The 23,561-nt window shown below is 43.2% G+C and overlaps 1 long non-coding RNA gene across 3 annotated transcripts in view; it reads left to right on the top strand.

Moving 5' to 3' along the window:
* LOC113593952 (uncharacterized) overlaps positions 1-23,561 on the top strand; it is a 124,037-nt gene that overhangs the window by 27,297 nt on the left and 73,179 nt on the right. For all 3 annotated transcript variants that reach the window (XR_008298765.1, XR_008298764.1, XR_008298766.1), the window contains exon 3: positions 7,350-7,437. This is a non-coding gene — a long non-coding RNA (uncharacterized LOC113593952). The remainder of the gene's footprint in view (positions 1-7,349; positions 7,438-23,561) is intronic.

Raw genomic sequence — 23,561 nt, 5'->3', positions numbered from 1 at the left:
CTTTGCTTCCAGGAAAGCTTGCTGTTTTTCCTTTTCATTCCTGCTCACGTGGGAGTAGATATTAGCCCTTCTTGTTCTGTGGCTATTATTTTGGGGGGGGGGGGGATTACAAATAGAAGCCAAGAGTGTATTTTAAAAATTGAAGAGCACCAAGACATCACAGCCCGAGTTGGCCATCAAGATTTACAATTACATTTCCATCACAAAGAGCCTGGCCCATCATATTTGGCCACGACCATTTATGTTTTGATTTCTATTTCTTTGGCGGGACAACATCCCAATTAGACAGATGATCATCCCGTTCTGCTTTTGGAGCACATCCTTGCTGGCCTAGGTTACTCCAGGGCTCCCGTGGTTCTTCCCTCCACTGTTCCTGCTCTCCATGAATTCTTAGCATATAAGAAGACGACGCAGGTTAATATGCTCAAGGTCCCTTAACCTGGATTATGGCCGAATTACCTGGATGATAGGCCAGAATTTTCCCCGAAGTCTCCAGATTCTTATCTTTAAGTGCTTTTCACCTGTGTCGTGTAAATTGAGTGGAGGTGATAGGGGGTGGGTCGAAGGGCAAGGGCCCAGAATTTATTTTTCTTTCCTTGTATCCAGTAACTGGGTCATAATGTCTACTTTAGCCTCCCGGTAGCAAGCAACATTCTTTAAAATACCGCACAAAAATCATAAGTAGAGAAGCATTATTATAAAGGGGGCGTTGTTGCCACGGATTCTGACTCGAGTGGAAAAAGAACCATTTCGTTCAGAACTCCTGTCCTGCGAACACAATACGTAGCTCCCCCATTCACAGTTGTATATTATGTTGTGCGTGGCATCTTCAGTGAAGGAAATACAAAAGGAGAAACCACCAGACTTGTACTCCTTGTTAAGAAATGAGCCCCACAATCACAGGACTTCCCCGGTTCTTCAAACCATTGCAAGAAAGAAAAAGAAAAAAATTAAAAGTGATTCCACGGACAGATTTTCCTTTCTTCAGGGTAAGAGCTGCATTTCCTTACTTTAAAAATGCTCGTTCATTTAAACAACACGAAATGCTTCCTGGTCTGGATATATAAAATTATTGGATGGCCACTGCTGACCGTTCATCTGAGACCCTGATGTGCCACACTCGATTTTTGAGAACCGCTCTGCCACTTAATGTGACAAACACCCAGCCTTGCAGTTTAAGAGATCTTTGAGAAAGGCCATCCCCGCATGAAATGAATTTAACAGCGGCAATTTGTCATTTTGCCCTTCCTTTGCTAGGGAAAAAAAATGCTGGTGATTTCTTTTGACTTAAACTGGGCATTCAAAAAGCTGTTTTTATTAATGAATCATATTAAGCCACTAGTGAAAGGCTCGCTGACTCTGTTTAAATAACAGGCTATGATTCCTCTCCCCTCAAGCTCCCCCCTCCCACCCCCATTTGGCTCCGCTGCTATTAATTGAGGAGTTTCTTTGTTTCTTTCCTAATGAAGCTAACAGAACACATCTGTCAGGTGCTCGTATTCTTTGCCTGTCTATAGTATGTAATAGACCAGCTGGAGGCTATAATGCTACACAATACCCCTGGCCGTTACAGCAACTATTTATTCCTGGGCTTTTCCTCCGAAAGGGATTTGAAAAAAAAAAAAAAAGTCTGAAATTTGGGCCTAATTGCTATTTACCCAGCGATAGACACCTGTTCTAGCTGAGACATTGGCTCATGAATCCTACACCTGAGACCTTAGGGAGAGTAGAGGGGAAATTTCAAGCAGCTGGCAGTCCATTTAGATATAGACAGCTTTAGCTTGCGGGGTTTGTGTGTTTATACGTATAGGCATATATTTTTAAATACTGTATGCTTAGTATGCACACCCATAACCAGAGGGTATATATTAAAAGCCATGTACTATTATTTCACGGTCAATTGCTTATCTGACGGCTGTACGCATCCCGGCGAACAGCTACAACCGTGACCGCTTTGAAAATAGTGCACTGGGACTGAATTCAGTACCCAGAGCTGTCACATGTCCTTCAAAAAGTCCATTGCAGGCCTCCGGGGAAAATGTCTTAGGATGAGTCTGGAGAGAAATTTAATTCAACGTAACTTTTCTCGGAGAGAGTCAACTTTGTTTTTTGCCATTCCCCTTGTCAAATAGCTCCCACTTCTCCCCTGAAAGCTCTCTGAACTTGTTTGTCTCTTCCTGTCTTGATCAGAGTGGCCCAATCTTCTGTGTGTGTGTTTACTTTTTGAAATCAGTAACACTATTTGTCCTTCCCGCCTTGGTTTGCGTTCGTAACACCTCTTTCGCCCACTAGCGTGAAAGAGAGAGAGTTCATGGTCATAGCCACGACAACTTACCTCTTGGGAAAACCACGAAAGCAAAAAGCAATTTTTAATGGAGGCTCTATGTCACTTAAGTTAGAATCCTGCCTCATGTGAAGTGTAGTAGTTGGAAACTGAAGTGTATTAAAATGCGATTCGTTCACCAAAGAGTACTGCCTTGCATTTGTAAGAGAACGGGAATTCCAGTAATAGCGTGGCCATACGTGCATATGTGAAATATCTCCCGACATCACACACTCCAATCTCACCGCCCTCTTTCTGTTTGAGATACGTTTATGGGAAGAGAAGACTGGGGATACAAAGGTTTAGCTCAGGCTCATTGACAACAGAACAGAAATAAAACGTTATTGCCCTGCTATTTTATCCGGCCTCTCTAACCAGAGAACATCCCTGATGCTGAGGGGTTGGCAAGGGGAAGGCGGGGTTAGGTAGGAGGAAGGGAAAAGGAGGGGAGGTGGGTTTTTTTCCTCCCTTGTCTGGCCTTTTGTGTCTTTTTCCCATTCGGTCTGACTTCCGAGCTTTCTGAGGCACACTCCGTTGATATATTGACGGAATAGCCTCCCATTTAGGTACCGTTTTGAGAAATTTGGCCTTGCCGAGCTAATCAAATAATTGCTGCCAAACACCATCTAATTTGTTACCAGACGAGAAAATTATTTATTATTTCTCCCAGAGGATACGGGAGCTATATTAGATCCTGGGGTGAATTCGTGAGAATCCGTGAAGTGAAATTAAGAGGGTGTAGGAGATTTAGAGGCGAGGCAGAAATACAAGTCGTAAAGGCAATAAAAATCAGCTGGGTGATGTCACGTGCACGCACACGCGCACGCGCACACGGACACGCGTGCACGCCCGTGCTTGTTAAGAACTTCCCCTCAGTCTCATCCGCAGCCAGAGATGACCGAAGAGTCAGAGCCTTAGGAGGTGGCTGGCGACGACAGGAGAGATGGACAGTCCTCACATACAAATGAGCGCTTTGCCTCCGGGCTCACACGGTTGGATGCAGAGCTGATGCAGAGACGGAAATTCATTTCCCGGGGGGAAGGGGAGAGAAGTACGCGGGGAACTCGGGGTCACACCAGAACAGGTGATAATGAAATGAGACTTGATGAAGGCTGGAAGACACCAAGGCCAGATGGGTTGGAGAAACTGCCTTCCGAGACGCACGCTGAAACCAGACGTGGGGTCTCCGTGCGGGGACAATCAGTTTTGGGGGGCGCACAGTCCAGAAGTTTGGGGCGAGAGAAGAACCCCACCCTGTCTCGGAGGCGGGTCGTCTCTGCTTCCAAGTGACAAGATTTTGAGTGTGGACGATTCCAGGAGGCAGGTTAGGCGACTGAGGGCGAGATGGGTAATGTGTCTGAGCCTCAGTTTCCTTTCTGGTAAAACGGGGATAATAATACCGACCTTCCTCTTCTTGGGAAAATTAAATGAGATCGTCTTTGCAAAAAACACGGGTACACGGAGTTGGTGTCCAATATGTAGCGTTTTCATATTTCTTTACAAGTGGTGTCTATTCTTATAAAATTTCCAGTAAAGGCGATGCCAGTTAGCCTGCCTGCATAGTTGTGAACTTTCTAGAACCCTAACAGTGAACATGCCACATCAGAAAAGATAAACGAACCCTAAATACTTCTTGCTGCTCTTAGTAGGTTTTTATATCTGTGATGTGTTATGAAAGATAAGGATTTTGTCAGGAGGAGACAAGAAACTAAGTGATAGAGAGCTAATACACAGGACAGTTATTTAAATAAGGGGTTAGAGTCATTGCAGGGATCGCCGCGGGTTCTGTAATGAAATGGATTTGGGGCTTGCTAGAGGTAATGATCGAGATAGATGAGCAGGCTTTTCCTCCCACCGTTCACAACACCACTCGATTAACTGTCAGGCGAGGCCTTTTGTGGGTCATCGGAGGCACAAACTCTCGTGTCTCTGGGCCGTGATTCATTCGCCTTCGAGTACCTTTTCCTGGACCTCCAAGAACAAGGAATAGTGTCCCATGCGATAATATGCAACACAGTATCTGTGGCTGTTCAAAATCTTCTGGATCCTCTCTTACCCTCAACACTTCCCACACCGCATCCTGTCTTCCCGACATCTACTCGGGACCACGCTACCTGGGAGCTAGGGTTCAGGCGCCTGGCCCGGGCTCTGCCAGTCAGACGTGTCCACATGAGACTTGGATGCCGGTGAAGCATCCTCGGAGACCAGTCTCGGGGCGAGCCTGTTGGCAGACACGTACTGTTTTTCGGCACTGGTGCTGGCAATTTCTAACACCCAGTTCTGAATGTCGCGTTATCAAATGGCACTTAGAGTGTGTTTCGATGGCGAAAAGTTGGTGTGGTTGCATCGCTCTCTGGTCCAGATGCTCGGCCCTTCTGAAGATTCTGGGAGCCACGCAAAACCTCTTAACAAAATGCTTTTCTTTTTCCACCGGCCAGAGTGATTCCATCGTTTGCTATTAAGACTCTTGACCACTGCTTAGTTGTGACGTATTTTTCTTTAATTTTTTAAAATGTTTATTTATTTTTGAGAGAGAGAGAAAGAGAGAGAGAGAGCACATGAGTGGAGGAGGGGAAGAGAGAGAGAGAGAGAGAGAGAGAGAGAGGGAGAATCTGAAGCAGGCTCCAGGCTCTGAGCTGTCAGCACTGATGTGGGGCTCGATCTCATGAACCATGAGATCTCGATAGGAGCCAAAGTTGGACGCTTAACTGAGCCACCCAGGCGTCCCAATGTGTGATATATTTTTCTAAAGCTATTAAGCGTAATGCAAATTTTGCAGTTTAGTAGTGTTGTGGATGTAGGAACTCCCTCCCAAGCATCTATTTGCCCTTCTCTTGGTAATTACCCTGATATTTTGGGGGGAGGATGTTGTGATCTATGATTCTCTAGCATAGTCATCTGGCTGGGGACATTAACTCTACCCTGACTCTAGGGACAGGTCATGTGGCTTAAGGCTATGCCAGTTGATATAATTCTACTGTTGGCCATCGTTATGGAGCGGATATTTGGAGATATACGAGGAAGTGTTCCAGATGTTTCTAGGAAAGATCTCAGAGAATTTCCAGAAACAACTCTTTCTCTCTCCATGCCTATCAAGAAAGATGTAAGTCATGGAGTTATTTGCTGCCTTATTTCATCCACAAGAAAGGAGCCATCTCTAGGATAATATAATAGAATGGAAGACAGAGTGGAAAGCCACAAAGAAGCCATGTACTGGTGACATTATTGGGCCACCAAATCTACCCAGCCCAATAGTCCAGCCTAGATATGGACTTTCTAGTTATGGGAAGCAGTTACGGTCAGTTCTGTTTACCACTTTGCATGGAGTTTTCTGTTACTTGCAATGGAACACACCCTAACTTACCCAATGCTTTTTTTAATGTTTATTTATTTTTGAGAGAGAGAGAGAGAGAGTGAGAGAGAGGGAGAGAGAGAGAGAGAGAGAGGGAATGAGCAGGGGAGAGACAGAGAGAGAAGGAGACACAGAATCTGAAGCAGGCTCCAGCTCCGAGTTGTCAGCACAGAGCCCGACATGGGGCTTGAACTCACGAACTGTGAGATTATGACCTGAGTCGAAGTCAAATACTTAACCAACTGAGCCACCCAGGTGCCCCACCAGATACTTTTTTAAAAAAACCCAGCAGGATGCTACTGATTATATGACTCACCAGTATTTTATAAACTATTAGGGAAACAAAATCTTGCAGTTAAACTGACACAATGTTTCTGTTCCTTAGAATTTTTGTTTTGTACTCACTGCAACAGCTCTTCTATACATATTTAGACTTTTGTGTTTGTCATTTATTACTTTTGCATATATATTCTTCAACAGGAAAATATCAGTGAGACAAATTTGTCAAATATTCCAAACTTCTTCACATTCTCTCTTTGTCTCTCCAGATCTGTTTGTCTGCCTTTCTCTGTCTGGCCCTGTGCCCTGTGGGGCTGACGCTATGGGCTTTGTATCAACTGGATGCTGGTTGGTTGAGCCAGTGAAGGCGCCATTGTGAAATGGAAGTTGGGTATGCCTTCTAGCTGTGCCTTAGTGGCTCTGGGAGTAGGTGTTCCCTCTCGGGCCACTGCCTCTCCAGTTCTTACCAAGCTCCTATCAAGATTTCCTCCCCCTATTTCTTCAATCCGAGAGGTAATAATGGCTTCTTGGTGGGACCACACTTTTGTAAGAAGTCCTTCCCCGGGGGCACCCGACTGGCTCAGTTGGTGGAGCATGCAACTCTTGGTCTTGGGGTTGTGAGTTTGAGCCCCAAGACGGGTGGAGAGATTACTTAAAAAAAATAAAATCTTTGTTCTAAAAATTGTTTTGAGTTTATTTAATTATTTTGAGAGAGAGAGAGAGGGTATGAGCAGGGGAGGGGCAGAGAGAAGGAGAGAGAGAATCTCAAACAGGTTCCACGCTGTCGGCACAGAGCCCAACATGGAGATCGAACTCACGAACCGTGAGATCATGACCTGAGCCGGCTACTTCTTTTTTGTTTTTTAATTTTTTTGATGTTTATTTTTGAGAGTGAGAGAGAGAGAGAGAGAGAGAGAGAGAGAGACAGAGTGTGAGTGGGGGAGGGGCAGAGAGAGAGGGAGGCACAGAGTCTGAAGCAGTGAGCCAGCTGCTTCTTAAAGGAGTGGTCACTCCCTCCTCCGGTGATACTTTCAAGAAGCAACTTTGAGAGGCAGCCCCATTCCTCGTAGTGACCTGATGTGCTCTCCTATGTGAAAATAAGTCTCTTACGCTCCTGTGCACACGTGTGCCTCCTATTTCGACACCTCTCCTCTCTTCTGATCAGGTCTGGCAAATACTGTCTTCCGAAGAGCTCTGCCCCAGCTTTTCCATTTTTCTGCTTTTCCATTTTACACACCACCGTCACACTCGTGCCCCCAAACTACCCAGTACACCCCACCATCTGCAAGATCAAACCCAACTCTTTGCCTGACGTCGAAGACCTTGTATAATCTCACCTCCTCCAGATCTGTTTTTTTTTTTCTTTGAAAAGCACACAATTTTCTTCTTTTTCAGTTGAGCTCCTGGCACGGACCAGCCACTATTCTAGGAACTATGGAGGCAAACATAAGACAGATATTCTCCACGTTTAGAAGACAGACAGGTAAGCCAATTATTACATCACAGTACAAATGCCACATATACAACCTGTTAGAGCACCCCAGTTTAGGGGCAAAAATTGGGTCACATGGACAGTTACAGGTATCATTATCTTTTACCGTCGTTGAGAAGGGTGACAAGGACCCCGAGCTATCCTACCTGGCGTTAAACCCCTGGTTCCTCACATGACCTCGGCCGTGCGGTCTGAACTCTCTGTGCCTCAGTTTCTTCATTTATAAAATGAGGGTAAGAGCCTGGACCATCTCATAATGTTGTGAGCATTAAATACATTTTAAAATAGCTGTAGAGTACTTAGAGCCGCGCCTGGAATGCACTGATGGCTCAGTTAAAGTTAGCTGTTTTAGAGGGGGCGGTGTTTATTCGATTCTTCCCCACAGCAAGACCTTAACTTCTCTTCAAAGCCCTTCCTGCCACCGTCCTGCACACACCTACATCTTGTACTTTTGCTGTTCTTGGGCTCCGGCTTTCCTCGGGCCGCCTGAGGAGAAGGGAGCTTATTATAAAAATGCATGAAGTCTGGTACTGGTCCTCGGAAGCTATCTGATGACCTCAGGGAGGGTGGGGCAGCCACTTCCCTTTTCACTCTCTTATGGGCCCCAGGAATTCCACTCTGTGACATTTCTGCCTTTCTCTGCATGCCTCTGTATTTCTCTTATTCACTGGCTACTCTACCCTTTATCTTCTGGAGAGAACCCAACCGACTGGCCCAGAGGTTAGCCTTGCCCGACCAGACAGACCTTAGATGTTCTATAGGTCTTGTTATATAGATCAATAGGCAGCCTGGGCCCATCAGGGTGAAATGCTCAACCTGGTCCAATCAAGGGCTCCCCTTGTGCAGGGACCACTCTGCTTTGTTGACTTGGGGAGCTTGGCTGGATGGTGGGAACTGGGATGCTATATGGGATGGCAAGAGTCATGAGACAGCATACTCTCAGTAGTGAGGCACAAGCTTTGCTCCTGGGGGACCGACATCTCACACTGTGGAGCGGAGTCCTAACCCTGGTTCTCCTGCCCCCCTACGATACCTGGAGAGGAAGGTCCTCTTTTATAACATGAGACCCAGCTGCCCCTCCAGAGACCCTCTGTCAAGAGCCCACCCTCTACCCCCTTCCTGATGCTCCCGTTGAAACCCGTAAAGCCTGCCCACCATTCTGCCCTCACCTGATCCATGCCAGATTCAAAACTTCCAGCAATCTCCCTCCTTAACCATCAGAGACGTCCCTGCGCTTCTTACGGACTGTGCTTTTGGAGGATTTTTTCACAGCAAAGCTATGATGCTTTTAGCACATGATTTTTCCTTTGCACTGACATTTCTTTCTTTTTTTTTTTTTTAAGATTTTTATTTATTTTTTGAGAGAGACACAGAACACTAGCAGGGGAGGGGCAGAGAGAGGGAGACACAGAATCCAAAGGAGGCTCCAGGCTCTGAGCCATCAGCACAGAGCCCGACGCGGGGCTTGAACTCACGCACCGTGAGATCATGACCCGAGCTGAAGTCGGACGCTTAAGCGACCGAGCCACCCAGGCGCCCTGTGCCCTGATATTTCTCATACTTGAAAGATTTTACAGATCATTTGGGTCATCCATGCAAAATATAGGCTCCTTCTCCCACTCGTAATTTCCAAATTGAGCTCTCCGTGAAAGACACTTAGGGTCTGGACACATGGCCCCAAATATCACTCCATAAAATAATTTATTTCATAATTCTCTCTTTCCATAACTCGTAGGCATTGCAGGTGTGTTTGAGGTGGGAGTGGGTAAGAAGGGCTGGGTGAGGGAACAGGTTTGGGGCCACCACTGGACCACTGGCCACCCAGAATGTCATCCAGGCACCAGTTCGGCTCTGCAAACTATTAGTAGCCTGGGTAAGAGAAGTACGGTGTAAACACCGTCCCCACTTCCAGCAACCTTCCAGTCAGTAAGTGAACATAAATTGCGATAGGGAACGAGGGAGTGTTCTGGAAGTGTGCATCGGTCAGAAGCTCGGGGAAGGCTTCCCCAGAAAGGCCACATCTGAGCCTGGACCTGAACAATGAGTGTGTTACCAGGGCTGCGGGTGGTGGGGCGGGGTGAGCACCTCCCAGTGGAAAGCTCCAGTGGGGTCCGGCCCAGAGTGTGAGGCCAGCAGGTGTAAGACAGGCGGGAGGGGCAAGAGAGTGCAGATGACTGGTTGCTGTCTGCGATGGCGACATTGTGGAGGGTTCTACAGAGGTAGCGGTGAGGGAGGACAGCTCTCTCCCAAGCCGTGCTGATCAGAATGCAGTGAACAGACTTCTGGGGTGACTGGGGAATCAGGAATTAAAAAACAACAACAGGACACATGCACACACACGCGCGCGCACACACACACACAGGAAACAAACCACCCCCAAACAAAACAGTTAACTCTGACAAAGTTAGGGAACTTTGTACTTTAGAAACCAATAGCAAAGAGAAATTCAAACAACAGATTCTGCTTTAGGGCTGTCAATACGTAATAGAAACAAGCGTATTGTATTATAACAACATTTATAGAGCTACTTAAAAAATAAAAAATTCAAGGCACATTTACTGAGTTTGGGAGCGACTATGTTAATTAGGCAGTCATATGGCTGGTGAACATAATGAAACATATTTTGGTTTTCTTCTTTCAACTTGCAAACACAACAAAGCAGGATTTTCGGTTTGTTTATTTGTTTATTTTTGATCAACCAAACTGTTTTTCAACGCAGTGAAAGTAGTTTCTTAGACCTAACTGTTTGTAAATTTTTAGGTCAAACTTAATTCAGCAAACTTAATTTAAAATTATCTCCTAGTATGTGTTTCTCTTATTCTTTTTTTTTTAAGTTTATTTATTTTTGAGAGAGACAGCATGAGTGGGGGAGGGACAGAGAGAGAGGGAGAGAGAGAGAGAATCCCAAGCAGGTTCTGCACACCAGCACACAGCCCGACACAGGGCTCGAACCCAAGAAACCATGCGATCATGACCCGAGCTGAAGCCAAGAGTCGGAGGCCCAACCGACTGAGCCACCCAGGCGCCCTCTTATTCTAATCATCTTTCCCATTTTAATGGCCAAACTCAATCAGTTGGATACCTTTTTAACACAGATCCTTTCTCTATTTGTATGAGAGTCCCGGTTTTAACTTATTGACAACTGCTCTTGGACAGTGGATTTGTCTGGTAAAGTTTAGCATAAAGTGGCTCAGGTGCAAAGTGTATTGGCTTAGCGGATACGCAGCACCCCTCCCAATTGTACGAGTCCCCAAGGGTCCTCACCTCTATTCTGTGCACCCAATGGATGTGACGCTCCCAGGGAAATCTGACGTCGGCCAAAACGTCGAAGTCTCAGGTTCTTTCGGACTCAAACACTATGAATTTTCTAGATGTCACCATTTTTTCTGACCGATCTGTGGTGTTTGTGGCCATGGTGACAAATAGCTGCTACAGCATGCTAATAACATTTACATAATAATAACTTACCTAATGGAGCTTGACAGTCAGAGAGACTAAAAGGTGGGCAGGAAAGGGGAACCTAGCCCGCTGGGAGCTGTAGGGAGTGGGCATGACTGGCTTGAGGATGAGGGGACAAGGGAAACCCGCCTGGCTATGGATAGGTAGTAAGATCAGCTTGCAATGGGAGGGGTTCAGAAGAGGCTTATATCATGAACTGTTGGGAGGAGAAAAGGTTATGTCACTACCAATGACTCTCCTTTTAAAAGTGATTGGAGACGAAATTTTAAATTGTCATGTAAATACATTTTCAAACATGAGTGACTATGCTCTGTGTTCCTACAGTGGAAAGAATCACCTTTTAAAAATAATAGGAATATGGCACGCCTGGGTGGCTCAGTCGGGTAAGCGTCTGACTTCAGCCCAGGTCATGATCTCACTGTTCGAGAGTTGGAGCCCCACATCAGGCTCTGTGCTGGCAGCACAGAGCCTGCTACAGATCCTCTGTCCCCCTCTCTCTGCTCCTCCCCTGCTTGTGTGTTCTCTCTCAAAAATAAAGAACCATTAAAAAAATAACAAGAATATGTAAAGAACTGCAGAAAGACACAAGAGGGTATTGTGTTAGAATTCTCTGGACAACCTTGCGTCCCATCAGCGATTTGGACAAAATCAGCACATTCCTAAAGCAACGGAATGCAGCAATACATTAATAAGAAGGCAGGGGGCTAAGCTGTTTCATGTTATTGCAGTCTGATATTATTTACCGGAGAATATTCTTGATTAAGAAGAAAAAAACACTGAGGCTCAGGAAACATTAGAAGTCTGTAAAGGTTTCATCTTCTGTGTTTAATATTTTCCTTTTTGTTTGATTTGGTAAGGAACCCCAAGAAAGGGGTGTGATGCCTCAGTAACAAAGCAGGGTGGCTGATAGAAAAGAGTAAAAAGTCGGTTGAAAGTAATCCTGGGTCATGTCCCTTGTTTGCCAATTGGGACTTTGACTTTTTTCCTGCCTCGGTTCTCATTCAGTTTCTTCAGTTATTTCGAATGCACGCTTTTGCATTCGATTGACATTGCGAGTGTTTATTCTCCTACACTGTAATCCAACCTATATTTTCACTTTTTCTAAAAGGAAAGCATTGGTTTTTCTAGCAGTGCCCATAGTCGATAAGCGGCTGTCGCTGTGTATCGCAGGGTAAGGAAGACATAGCCATATTCCGTGGGCAGGGGTGAGGACAGACAAACGAAGTAACTAAAGAAATCATCAACATAGCTTGGGTAGGAAAAACCCTTATTGCTTCCAGATTACCCTAAAGCAAGAATCTAAGAAAAGGAATGTTAGTTCTGCAGGTGGGTGGTACATTCAAGGGACCACAGTAGGCATTTTTTTTTTTCATGTCTGAGAAAGCAAAGCCTAGGAAAAGCATTCAAGAGACTCCCTTGAGATGATGTTACTAGAAAATGATGTCTGAGACCTGAGGAGAATTTAAAGTAGGCTACTATGGACACCTATAGATAGCATCAAACAGCTTCCATTTGGCTGCCTAGGTGGGAAATGACGACCCCTGGATGTGATCAAAGCCCTCCCTCCCACACCCCCCCCCCACAGTTCTCTGGGGTTCCCTCATGAGTGGAACCATCGTAGCTCATTTAGATGCCACACAGTATTTGGCAGGGGAAGGAGCTGCTTTCCTCCCGGTGCTTAACCTCCTTTCCCCTGGATACAAATGTCAATATTGGATTTAGTCTGGTTGAATCAATGTGTCAGAGGGGAGATTAGTGACTGGCAGTCACAAAAGGGTTTTTTCAATTGGCAAAAGTAAATCTCTCACAAATGAATCAAAACAGTTTGAGGTGGAAAAGAAGCAAGGGGAAAAAAAAAAGCCTCGCCAAGTTGAGTCATGATGCCTCATTTAATGGATCTGAAAACTTCAGGATGGGCAGTTTATCTGGAAGCTACTGGATTCAGCCAGCAGGAAGCGGGGGTGGAGAGGTGATGAGGGAAAGAGAGCATAGACCTTCATATCCTCAATAGAGCATTTTCTGTGCGAAGTCTCAGTATATTATCTCTTTTTATGACATAAAACCATCCATTGCCTAGCTTTGGATGATCAGAGTGCCTAGTTTATTATAACAATCCTTAGACCACTTAATGTAATAAGTTAAAATGATGGAAGTTTTTATTTTTATGGATGGTTACATTCATGCCTTTAGAAATTGGTTATGCTGTTTGCCTTGGTGTTTATTTGTTTGCTTTGAGTGCTTTTTTTAACAGTCATGCATCTTTGCTTTGGTCCAGTAAATGTAGGTGGTTCCCACTACAGAATCACCTTTTCTGTACAATTCACACTTGTGGCATAATTGCTAAGGCCATTGTGTCTGTGGTCACGTTAATGCTTCCGGTCATTTTCAATATTAGGGGCATGTCGATTTCAAGGAATCTGTGTTCTAGAGTGGAAGGAAGAAGGAAAGACAACCTCGGGGGTGTAGTTATTGATTTATTAATTGAAAGCACTTCTGATTTATCCTTTTCAGGTTTAGCAAAACACATTAACAGTTATAAACTTAAAAGTTTCAAGAAGGGAATTTGAAGGTTATGGGAGGAGTGTGGGAAGTACCAAGTGTTCAACTCTGTAGATTCCTTGAGAGCTGCTGGCAGAATGTCTAGAAAAGTGGCCTCCACGTCCTCAGAAAACATCATTTTCATACACTATCCACATGTATTAAATCTAAATTCAAGGCTATTGCCAAAGGACTGAAGAAAGAAATTGGTCAATTGGCTAAACTCTAGCGTTAGAGACTTGCTGCCTCCCTGAATTTTCTATATCAAAAGATAAACAACACCCGAGAGGTCTCTATGAGATTCATCAAAAAGACTTTGGAGGGTGGGGGAAGGGGCGCCTGGGTGCCTCAGTCACTTAAGCATCTGACTTTGGCTCAGGCCGTAATCTCCTGGTTCGTGGGTTCAAGCCCCACGTTGGGCTCTGTGCGGACAGCTCAGAGATGGAGCCTACTTCAGATTCTGTGTCTTCTTGGGGCACCTGAGTGTCTCCGTTGATGAAGCGTCTGACTCTTGTTTTCAGCTCAGGTCACGATCTCATGGTTTGTGAGTTTGAGCCCCACATTGGGTTCTGTGCTGGCAGCGCGGAGCTTGCTTGGGATTCTCTCTCTCCCTCTCTCTCTGCTCCTCCCCAACTCGTACTCTCTTTCGCTCTCAAAAATAAGTAACATTTTTAAAAAGGCTTCTGTCTTTCTACTAGTAAAGAATAATCAAGCCATACAAGTTAGCGTTAGATTTGGTCACGTATAACAAAACCCCACCAGCACTAATGTCTTTAACACACAAGGTTCATTCTGTCACCTGAAATAGGTCCCGAGGTTCGTGGGTGGAAGACCATTATGGAGGCTCCATATGTAACCGGGATCCTTGATGGTTCTCTCTTGGTACCTGCCATACTTTTTCTTGGCACCTTAACAAGGTGCAGGTACTTGTAATTCTAAGTACTTTAAGAAGTTCTTTTGTAAAAGACAGGTACATAAAATTTAACTATAATGAATAAGTAAAATCATAAGGGCATAGCAATAAGAAATATTTTTTCTTTCTTAAAGAATTTAGGAAGAATAATTGCCATGAAGCAGAAAAAAAATAGGCGTGGGAAAAGAGTTTGTGTGTGTGTGTGTGTGTGTGTGTGTTGTGTTTGTTGTTGTTCTTGGCATTTCTTTTATCTCCCTCTCTCTTATTTCTCACAATTAACCAGGCAATAACCCTGGCAATTCTTTCTCCAAAGTATTGTTTCAATTTTTCCTTCTTGTTTTCACATCCCCACTGATACTTCCCCTTCCCTGAAAATGTCTGAACTACTGCAGATTTTGAAAGATGTTGAAATGGTGTTTTTTCTCCATTTTTTCTTTGATATTATTCTCATTTTGTCATTTTGCCTTAAAAAATGTAGGAGCTCTTGTCAGCTATAGGATAAATTTGGAACTCCTTAGCTTGGCATCCAAGACCCTTCACAATCTTTCCAGTGTTTTCTACAAAGATCTCCTTGTCCCCAACTAAACTATCCCCTTCATATTTCTTGAGCTCACTGATTCAGTATCTTTACACACATTCTTTCCCCTCTCTAGAATGCCTTATATATTTATGTTAAGAATCTATCCATTCCCAGGGCACCTGGGTGACTCAATCAGTTAAGAGTCCAACTCTTCATCTCAGCTCAGGTCTTGATCTTGGGGTCACGAGTTCAAGCCCCACATTGGGCTGCATGCTGGGCATGGGGCCTTCTTAAAAAGAATCTATCCATTCCCTACCTCACACCCATTAGGACAGCTACTATAAAACAAACAAACAAACAAACAAACAAACAAACAAACAGTAGCAGGTGTTAGAGAGGGATTGGAGAAATTGGAACCCTGTGACACTGTGGGTAAGAATGTAGAATGGTGCAGCCACTATGGAAAACAGTCTGGTGAGTCCTGAGAAATTGAAAAATAAAACTACCATATGATCCAGTAATTCTACTTCTGGGTATGTATCCAAAGGAATTGAAAACAGAATCTTGAAGAGACACGTGTACACCCATATTTATAGCAGCATTATTTACAACAGCCAAAAGATAGAAGCAACTCAAGTGTCCTTTGACAGATAAATGGATACACAAAATGTGGCATAAACACACAATGGAACATTATTCACCCTTAAAAAAGGAAGGAAATTCAGACACACGTGATAACATGAATGAACCTTGAGGACATTGTGCTAAGTGAAATAAGCGAGTCACAAAAGGACACATACTGGATCATTCCACTGATATGAGATAACTAGAGTGGTCAACTTCACGGAGACAGAAAGTGGAATGGTGGATCCAAGGGTTGGAGGAAGGGGAGGGTGGAGACTTACTGTTTAACAGGTGTGGAGTTTCAGTGTTGCAGGATGAAAAGAGTTCCGGAGATGGGTGGTGGTGGTGGTTCACAATAATGCAACAGTACTCGATGGCACTGAACTGAAAACACTGAAAAATGGCGAAGATGGTGAATTTCATGTTATGTACACTGTAACACATTTAAGGAAAAAAAAAATCGCATTCCTTTAAAAGAGCTCACGTTCTACTTGTGCGTTGAAGCTTTCCCCAACCCATCCCAAGCTGAAATGCTTCTTTTCCTCTCAGATCTATGCTGGGGGGGCATTTGACCCTGTGTAAAAATGGGAACAGATCTGGTTTTTCCCCACTCACTGAGTCATTTCACTTCTGAGCGGTGAGTTTAGGAGAAGAAACTGGGCGTGTTTAAGACACATCTGATGGCTTCTACCTTTCTCATCGACCTATTTATGGAGGCTGTTCTCTGGGATAAGCTTCTTGGGGTGGGCTTTGTACCTGCAGGTACAGCTTGTCGTTGTCCACTGGGACAGGGATTCTGAGGTAAATCAGTCTAACTCTGGGGAATAGCAAAAGCATACCTAGCTACACATCTATGACCACATTGTTTATCACTTAAAAAGTTGATATTTTCATTTTTTTTTTGTCAGCTCCTATGTCTTATTTTTTTAAGTTCATCCAAAATCTATTGAAAAAGGAGTGTTTTGTACCGAGTGTCTAAAACCTTAATAATATACAGCATATATATCTATACATACATACATACATATATATGTGTCTGTGTATATATGTGTATCTGTGTGTGTGTATATATAGATACATCTGCATGTATATCTATATCTAAGTTTAGATATAGATATAACTCTCCTTCAGCATATTGCTATTCTAAATTCCCACTGGTCCCAGGCACCATGACCTTGCCCAAGGCTTTGTGCCGTGATGCATTACAACAGGGTCAGAGATCCCCGTTCTAAAGCACAGGTGGAAATTGGCAGCCATGAGCAACTATGACCTATAGTTATGAGTTTTTGATCAGCTTTTTAAAAATTAGTTACTAACATGTAAAAATTGAGAGATTTCAGAGAACAACTTGACCTCTGACTTCTCTTTAAGAATTAGATCAGCCTTGAGTCTCTGTTGGTAGAAAGCAAAATGCCTCTGAAACTGATCAGTTGCAGCCCTGAGAGACAAGGCACTCTTTCTGGTTTCCCAGGGACCTACCCTCTCCTTTGCATCTTATATGACTTACTGGTCCTGCAGGCTCTTGTATTTGCAACTTTTTTGGGGGGGCAACTGCTGCTCCAAAAATTAAAAAAAAATTTTTAATGTTATTTATTTTTGAGAGAGGGGGAGACAGTCTGAGCAGGAGAAGGGCAGAGAGAGAGAGAGAGAGGGAGACACAGAATCTGAAGCAGGCTCCAGGCTCCGAGCTGTCAGCACAAAAGCCCAGACCTGCATGGGGCTCAAACTCACGAACCTGCGAGATCATGACCTGAGACAAAGTCCCATGCTTAACCGACTGAGCCACCCAGGCGCCCCTCTGAGAAAGAATTTTTTCACATATTACACTTAATTGTAATAAGACATTTCCTTCAGGTCAGGAATGATTTCTGGATGCTGATATTGGAGATCCTAGCCTGTGTAGTTAGTTAAGAAAAGGAGAAAAATTATTTAAGAAAGGATAAGGAAGAAACAAAATTGACATTATTGATGAAGGGTATGATTTTCTAGGTAGAAAATCCAAGATAAAATACCAGAATCAATGAAAGAGTTCATCAAGATTGTTATTATATAATATTCGTATTGACTCAACACAAAATCAATGTACAACAGCAACTAACTATTAGAAAGAGGTCTAAGTAGCTAGCTATCGTTCTGAAAGATAAATCTAAAAAAATGCACAATAAATTTATGGAGAAATTTATAAAAATTTACAAAAGACAGTTTAAAAGACCCTAATACGTTAAAAGGGACATGTGTTCATGAAAAGTTAAAACTCAATATTGTAAACTCAAAATTAATTTATGAATTCAAGGCAATACTAATTAAAATCCTAAGAGGTTTCAGTTTTGTTTTTATGAAACTCAAAATGTACATTCTAAAATATATATTGAAAATAAGGAGCCAGGACTAAGAAAAACAATTTTGTAAAAGAAGAACAGGGGAACATAAGCTTAAGAACTTGATATCAGGAGCTAGTATTAGGTTGAATTGTAAGAAATTTCTGTTTCTTTTCTAGTCATCATAATTTGTAGGCTATCGCAACCTGTACTAATTGAGACAGCCTAATATTGACCAAATAATGAGTTAAAAGATCGATGGAAAAAAATTAAGGACGAGAAGTAGACACCACATGTATATGGAGACATGACACTGTACAGCATTAATTTTCAGTGGAGAAAGGATAGATGAATAAATAAATGGTTCCGGAACAATTTGTTACCCATGCAAAATAATGAGAATCCATACTATTGTCTGTAATAAAAATGAAAGATTTTTTTCCCTAAAGTTAAAAGACACTGATATGTATGAAATACTTAAATGTGAAAGGGAAACTATACAATAATATAATTAGGAGGCAAAGTGAGAGACTATGTATGTAGTATCAAGGAAAGGAAGAATTTGTTAAACAAAACACAAGCAGGGTGAACAATAATGAAAAGGATAGATACAATTATATTGCAATGAATGCTTCTGTGCATCAAAAGACACCATAAAAAGTTGAAAATATAATAGATTTGACAGAGACTTAGGTAATACATATAACAATCCCAGGATAAATATTAGAATATATAAAAAACGTCTAAAATCAGTAATGAAAATACAAGCAACCCAATAGAAAAAGAGGCAAACATTTCAATAGGCAGAATTGGCCAACTTGTTCATGAAGATCTGAGAAGATACCCGGTCTTCTCAATATTCAAGAAAACCCAGCTTAAGACTAAAGCCAAGACGACATGCATTTTACATCTATCAGAATGAAAAAAGTTTCAAGCACTGTAGTGCCCTGAGAGGATGTGGATTATTGGTAACTTGCATTCTCTGAGGTTCCTCTGAGGAACCTAGCACCACTTGGTAAAACGTAAGATGCACACACCCAGCAGTTTTGCTTCTATGTAGCTATCTCCCAAAACTTATAAATGTTCTCATGGAGTCACTCACAAGAATGTTCATACGACATTGCTTGTAGCAGTGGCAGCGAATGATTACCGATGTCTATCGTTAGGAAAATGGATAAGTATACAAGAGTCAAAATGAATAAACTAGTCCATTCTTAAAGACTTAGGTGAATTTTACAAACACCGTGTTGAGTCAAAAAGACAAAACAAAGACTACATCCAGTATAGCACCATTTAAATAAAGTCTGGGTACATTTCAACAACACCACACATGGATAAAATAATAAAGAAATCCTTGAAAGTGGTAAACACCATGTTTGGAAAAGCGGTTACTTCCTCGAGGAAGGAAAGGAGTTGATATTTAGGAAGGATATGCCCTGGATTTTAAAATATGTGTATAATACCTTATTTCTTTAGTAAGGTGGTGGGTATCATTCTCCATATGTTTTCGTATATCCAAAATATTAAAATAAAAATGAGAGTGGATGGAATTGAGTAGAAAGTTTTTGACATGTCTGACCATGAAGCAGAGCAAGATGATAGAATCTGAAGGGAACTCTGGATTCCACAAAGATTTATTACTGTAGTTGTCTTATTTTCAGTTGGTGATGGGAAGATATTGACTCTCCTGCTGCATACAATGCCCAACTCCAGAGAGTGCCATTTGCATAGCTTGGAGCAGGTTTGGATGCTGAGGAAGAGCTGGAGATACAGAAGAGAGATGAGGCCACAGAAAGAAAGGGATTGCAGAGGAGGGGCACTTTGAGGGACCCTTTGGTGTGTTAATGGAGACAGTCATGCAGATTCGAAGATGGGAAGATGAGTGAGGGCCTCAGGGAGTCAGGGAGTTAGCGAGTCAGTACTTCAGTGAAATAGAGACAGAGCCTGGGGATAAGCAAGTGCGAAGGTATGAAATGGTCCTCCCTGAGAGAGTGAAGTCAAGCCCAGCAAATGAATGTAGTTACTGGCAGTACTGAGTGCCGTTTAAAGGTGGTGTTCATAGAGCCATGGTGACAAAATCTTCTACATTACGGGCATCTCTCCAGTATCATTTGGCTACATCATATGGACAGAGAAAGTCTTCAGTGGAATCCATCCAAGAAAGTCATAAAGGTCTAGGGTAATTATATTGTTGGACCATCGAATATGAACTTGAGAAGAAATTCAAAGAAAAGAGGAAGAGGCTGATGAATACAGAAAACACAGGAGAGGGTTGAGGGGTTCAAAGATCTCAATGAGGTCAGAATTTTCTTTGTATGGAAAGTGAGTGGGAAGGGGGGGGCAAACAGGGGAGTGTTTGCATACCCTGAGGGATACTGGGCTGCCTAGTGGTATTCAAAGAAACAGCATTCCAACCTGCAAGGAAGCATCAAAAGCATTTTAAAAATTTTTACTGAGATGCCTTGAAAAGGGGCAGAGAAGAATTACCTTCCTTGTCACAGCGAAGTATAAATTCCCCTTGCTTCTCACGTTCCCAGCGTCTCCCTTCTCACCTTCGTTGCAGCACCAGATAGAACTCCAGCCAGCGGATCCAGTGTTTTTCTCTCCACGTCACCGTCATCTTCCAGATCTCAGTTCTGCAGGGAAGAGCTTTGGGTCCCTTATAACATAAGTCCATCAAGCTCACTTTGCTCTATCTTGTTTCTCAGCGGTGCCCATTTTCTGGGTCGACACAACCAAAGCCCTGTCGCTTCCATTTCTGGTTCCTATCATTTGAATTCACAATCTTTTTTTTTTCTTTTTATGTTTATTTATTTTGAGAGAGAGAGAGAGAGAGAGAGAGAGAGAGAGAGAGAGAGGATGAGTGGGGAAGGGGCAGAGAGAGAGGGCAAGAGAGAAAATCCCAGGCAGGCTCTGTACTGTCAGCATGGAGCCCAATGCAGGACGTGAACTCACAAACTACAAGAACAAGATGTGACCGAAACCAAGAGTCAGATGCTCAACCAACTAAGCCACCCAGGTGCCTCTGAATTCACAGTCTTCTAAGTGGTGTGGTTTCTGTTGATAATGAGGCCAGAGGTGTAGTCAAGTGCAGCATAGAGAAAAAGGACATCGGAGATGAGAAGACCCAGGATCTGAGAGGTCAGGGTACTGGACAGATTATTCACATAGAGCTCCAGGCTACGTTCAAGTGATGTCAGAAGTTGTGATGAAGAAGATCCATTTTATGTTTTATTGAGAGAGAGGAATGACCAATAAATTGCTAGATGGTTCTTGTGAGGAGGGAAAAAATTTCCATACGTCGCAGAATGATTGTTATTCAAGATGGAGGAGGCGTAATGGTCTCAAAGGAATAAGTTGAAGAAAAAAGCTTCCACCTAAGAGGGCTAGAGGAGAGCAGTATCCCCAAGAGAAAATCAACGTTCAGTTAAGGAAAGGAGACAGGCAGGGTAATGGTTCAGAGAGGAGGTTAAATTTCTGAGACATTAATGGAGAGAAATTTCCAAAAGGCACAGTGGGGGGCTGATTTTGTAATTTTTTTAATTTCATTTGATGAGGGACAGATATGGAACAGATTCAGGGATTTACTGCACAGTTTGGGGATGAGTGATAAGATAAACACTGGTGAGGTCTGTAACTTGCTGACTGAAGTACAGAGGGACAGGAGCATTTTGAATTTGGTTCTGATGGTCTTTTGGAGGCAAGTGGGTGCCTGGGACCCAGGATTGTGGTCCAAGGGTGTCCTGTGGGGAAGATGGCCCGGTAGGTCAGGCATATTTGTGGCAGGACTTCTCAGAGCTTCTCAGAGACATGCAAGCTTGAGAACTTATCCTAAGGAATTAATCACGGTGGCATACAAATTTATGCCTGAGGATATTCACCACTCTCTTATTTTTAATAACAAAATCTCTAAGCATTTTAAATATCCAACAATAAGGAACTGATTTAAAAGGTTCTGACACATCCATGAGGGAATTCTGTGTAAACATAAGAAATTTCATATAGAAATGTATTTAGTAAGATGCGGAAACAACAGAACGTATTTTTAAGTGAAAAATTCTCACTGGGCCCATAGGTAAATGTAAATTAGTTTTATTCTCATTCTTGGGTTGGAAATTGTGTTCATGGGTATACATTATATTCCTAAAAAGAAAACTAAAATAAGAGAGGTCTGTGGGTAAATAAAGGATGAGTGTATGTCATGATCCAGGAATTATGATTAATAAATAATGCTTCTGTTTAAAAAGAAAAGAGTAATTTAGGGGTCCCTGGTGGCTCAGTCAGTTAAGTGGCTGACTTTTTTTTTTTTTAATTTTTTTTTTCAACGTTTATTTATTTTTGGGACAGAGAGAGACAGAGCATGAATGGGAGAGGGGCAGAGAGAGAGGGAGACACAGAATCGGAAACAGGCTTCAGGCTCTGAGCCATCAGCCCAGAGCCCCACGCGGGGCTCGAACTCACGGACCGTGAGATCGTGACCTGGCTGAAGTCGGACGCTTAACCGACTGCGCCACCCAGGCGCCCCGAGTGGCTGACTTTTAATCTCACATCAGGTCTTGATCTCAGGGTCATGAGTTCAAGCTCCAATTTGGGCTCCATGGTGGGCATGGAGACTACATTAAAAAAAGAGTCTCTCTCTCTCTCTCTCTCTCTCTCAAAATAAATAAATAAACTTAAAAAAAGTCATTTTCAAAGTAATGTATACAATGATCCTAATTTTTGCTTAAAAAATGTGAGCCACATTTGGTCTTGTCCCTCATTTCCTGGGCCTCTGCCTTATTGTTCATTGTCTGTATTTTAGCTCAGTATCACTGTTTTAGCGATCTCCTGTTGTGTAACAAATTATCCCCAAACCTACTAGCTTAAAACATTACACATGTGTTATTTCAGTTTCTGTGGATCAGGAATTTGGGAGCAGCTTAACTGGCTGGTTCTGGCTCAAGAGTTTCCATCAGGATATTGCCAAAGGTCGCAATTATCCGAAGGCTTGACTGGAGCCGGACGTTCTACTTCCAAGATGGCTCACTCACAAGACTCTCAGCAGGAGGCTTCAGTTCCTCACCTCATGAGCCTCTTCACAGCTGGCTCGAGTACCCTCATGACACGGCAGCCACTTTCCCCCAGAGTAACTAATCCAAGAAAGAGGGAGAGCAAGAAGGAAGCCATAAGACTTTTCATGACCTAGTTGCAGACGTCAGGCACCGTCATTTCTGCCACATTGTATTCACTAGACGGGAGTCATTGTGTTCACTCAAGGACAGAGAAGCAGCTGCTGGAAGTCGGAAGTTGGGTGGGCAGGCACAGATGTAACAAGGCCTAGGGGGCTGTGGCTGGAGCAGCGATGGCTCTGTCACACCTCCCACTCTTGAAAAACTCTTGAGATATTAATCTCTCATTCCAGTCAGCTTTGTTTTTGTGCCTTTTCAGCATTGCCTCCCAGCTACAGTTCACGTCCTCTTCCCTCACCTTCCCACTAATGTCCAGATGCTCTCACCTAATTTATGTATTACTTTAATTTAATTCTTTTCATTGCACATCCTCAGTAGTTACTAGCATCCACATGTCCACAAGTCAACCCTCCATCTGCTCTACACATTCTTTTAAAGTATTTCTCACAGGTGGTTATTCCAGACCTGCTTCCATACTTCTACTGAAAGGGGCTCACTACCTTACTACCTTACTGTAAAAGCTCTTGGTCAACAGTGATTCTTTATTTTAGAAACCTGTCGTATCAAAGACAGCA

The sequence above is a fragment of the Acinonyx jubatus genome, chromosome B2, assembly GCF_027475565.1.
Source record: "Acinonyx jubatus isolate Ajub_Pintada_27869175 chromosome B2, VMU_Ajub_asm_v1.0, whole genome shotgun sequence".
Lineage (NCBI taxonomy): Eukaryota > Metazoa > Chordata > Mammalia > Carnivora > Felidae > Acinonyx > Acinonyx jubatus.
The sequence above is the reverse complement of the archived record's forward strand: the minus strand, read 5'-3'. Positions and strand labels throughout refer to the sequence as shown.